This window comes from Leptodactylus fuscus, chromosome 4, assembly GCF_031893055.1.
Source record: "Leptodactylus fuscus isolate aLepFus1 chromosome 4, aLepFus1.hap2, whole genome shotgun sequence".
In the NCBI taxonomy this organism is placed as follows: Eukaryota; Metazoa; Chordata; class Amphibia; order Anura; family Leptodactylidae; genus Leptodactylus; species Leptodactylus fuscus.
Window position 1 is genome coordinate 41,288,783 of NC_134268.1, and position 2,500 is coordinate 41,291,282.

A 2,500-nucleotide genomic window follows, 5' to 3' on the forward strand; every position below is an offset into this window, starting at 1 on the left:
CAGCTCTTTGCACTACTCCACGCTAGGCCTTTTTCTTCACTTTTTGCCTTCTCTTAAGGGAACTTCATATTCCAGCAGGAGCAGTGCAAGGGCTGGGGGCGGCCCTTATACCCACAGGTGTGGTTCAGCAACCAGTCACAGGCCGCAGCCACTCTCCTTCAAAAGGGCTGGGCGCAGGGTCTGCGCAGGGCTAAGAAACCATCCCGGGGGTGAAAGAAAGAGCAAGCTGGGCCGGAGCCCGTTGTCCAGGAGTCGGCTAAGGAAGAAGGTGAGATGGTTGCCCGTGCCTGGAAGCGAAGCTGCTTTTCAGTCGGCTTCTCTTTTCCTAGGGCGCGTTGCCTGCAAAGATGTTCAGCCTGTGTTGCCCTGTAAATTGGTCTGCAGGTTACTAGCTATGGCCTCCAGCCCGGCGGGAGGCCCAGATGCTATGGAAATGAAGCCTGCTATTATTAAAAGTAAAAAGCCACAACGCTGGTGGCCACCATGCCCGCTGCGGCTGCAGCTGCTAAGAGTGATAGCGGTACGAATGAGAATACTAGGGTTTTGCAAGGACTAAAGAGTGCAAGAGAGAAAGCGAATGTAAAAGAAGCAAGTGTGCAGTGTAAAAAGTGAATGTAAAAATGGCATAGAGGAGAGTGACCCCCTGCTGGTGGAAGTGAGGAAAAGCAAAAGCCTACAGCACCTGGTATTCCCAGACGGTCTCCCATCCAAGTACTAACCAGGCCCGACCCTGCTTAGCTTCCAAGATCAGACGAGATCGGGCGTGTTCAGGGTGGTGTGGCCGTAGGCAAAGACAAGCCTCTCACTTACTCCTCTTCTACTTTGCAGCCTGGCTGACGGCAGCTCTTTGCACTACTCCACGCTAGGCCTTTTTCTTCACTTTTTGCCTTCTCTTAAGGGAACTTCATATTCCAGCAGGAGCAGTGCAAGGGCTGGGGGCGGCCCTTATACCCACAGGTGTGGTTCAGCAACCAGTCACAGGCCGCAGCCGCCCTCTTTCAAAAGGGCTGGGCGCAGGGTCTGCGCAGGGCTAAGAAACCATCCCGGGGGTGAAAGAAAGAGCAAGCTGGGCCGGAGCCCGTTGTCCAGGAGTCGGCTAAGGAAGAAGGTGAGATGGTTGCCCGTGCCTGGAAGCGAAGCTGCTTTTCAGTCGGCTTCTCTTTTCCTAGGGCGCGTTGCCTGCAAAGATGTTCAGCCTGTGTTGCCCTGTAAATTGGTCTGCAGGTTACTAGCTATGGCCTCCAGCCCGGCGGGAGGCCCAGATGCTATGGAAATGAAGCCTGCTATTATTAAAAGTAAAAAGCCACAACGCTGGTGGCCACCACGCCCGCTGCGGCTGCAGCTGCTAAGAGTGATAGAGGTACGAATGAGAATACTAGGATTTTGCAAGGACTAAAGAGTGCAAGAGAGAAAGCGAATGTAAAAGAAGCAAGTGTGCAGTGTAAAAAGTGAATGTAAAAATGGCATAGAGGAGAGTGACCCCCTGCTGGTGGAAGTGAGGAAAAGCAAAAGCCTACAGCACCTGGTATTCCCAGGCGGTCTCCCATCCAAGTACTAACCAGGCCCGACCCTGTTTAGCTTCCGAGATCAGACAAGATCGGGCGTGTTCAGGGTGGTGTGGCCGTAGGCAGAGACAAGCTTCTCACTTACTCCTCTTCTACTTTGCAGCCTGGCTGCCGACAGCTCTTTGCACTACTCCACGCTCGGCCTTTTTCTTCACTTTTTGCCTTCTCTTAAGAGAACTTCATATTCCAGCAGGAGCAGTGCAAGGGCTGGGGGCGGCCCTTATACCCACAGGTGTGGTTCAGCAACCAGTCACAGGCCGCAGCCGCCCTCTTTCAAAAGGGCTGGGCGCAGGGTCTGCGCAGGGCTAAGAAACCATCCCGGGGGTGAAAGAAAGAGCAAGCTGGGCCGGAGCCCGTTGTCCAGGAGTCGGCTAAGGAAGAAGGTGAGATGGTTGCCCGTGCCTGGAAGCGAAGCTGCTTTTCAGTCGGCTTCTCTTTTCCTAGGGCGCGTTGCCTGCAAAGATGTTCAGCCTGTGTTGCCCTGTAAATTGGTCTGCAGGTTACTAGCTATGGCCTCCAGCCCGGCGGGAGGCCCAGATGCTATGGAAATGAAGCCTGCTATTATTAAAAGTAAAAAGCCACAACGCTGGTGGCCACCACGCCCGCTGCGGCTGCAGTTGCTAAGAGTGATAGAGGTACGAATGAGAATACTAGGATTTTGCAAGGACTAAAGAGAGCAAGAGAGAAAGCGAATGTAAAAGAAGCAAGTGTGCAGTGTAAAAAGTGAATGTAAAAATGGCATAGAGGAGAGTGACCCCCTGCTGGTGGAAGTGAGGAAAAGCAAAAGCCTACAGCACCTGGTATTCCCAGGCGGTCTCCCATCCAAGTACTAACCAGGCCCGACCCTGCTTAGCTTCCGAGATCAGACAAGATTGGGCGTGTTCAGGGTGGTGTGGCCGTAGGCAGAGACAAGCTTCTCACTTACTCCTCTTCTA

General features: G+C 53.4%; 3 non-coding genes across 3 annotated transcripts; all 3 read right to left on the reverse strand.

Moving 5' to 3' along the window:
* Nucleotides 1-670: 670 nt before the first annotated feature.
* Nucleotides 671-789, reverse strand: LOC142201886 (5S ribosomal RNA). Its single transcript, XR_012715770.1, has one exon. It is a non-coding gene; the product is annotated as a 5S ribosomal RNA (ribosomal RNA).
* Nucleotides 790-1,510: 721 nt separating this feature from the next.
* Nucleotides 1,511-1,629, reverse strand: LOC142201937 (5S ribosomal RNA). Its single transcript, XR_012715820.1, has one exon. It is a non-coding gene; the product is annotated as a 5S ribosomal RNA (ribosomal RNA).
* A 721-nt stretch (nucleotides 1,630-2,350) lies between these two features.
* Nucleotides 2,351-2,469, reverse strand: LOC142202069 (5S ribosomal RNA). The gene has a single exon (XR_012715947.1). It is a non-coding gene; the product is annotated as a 5S ribosomal RNA (ribosomal RNA).
* Between the last annotated feature and the right edge of the window lie 31 nt (nucleotides 2,470-2,500).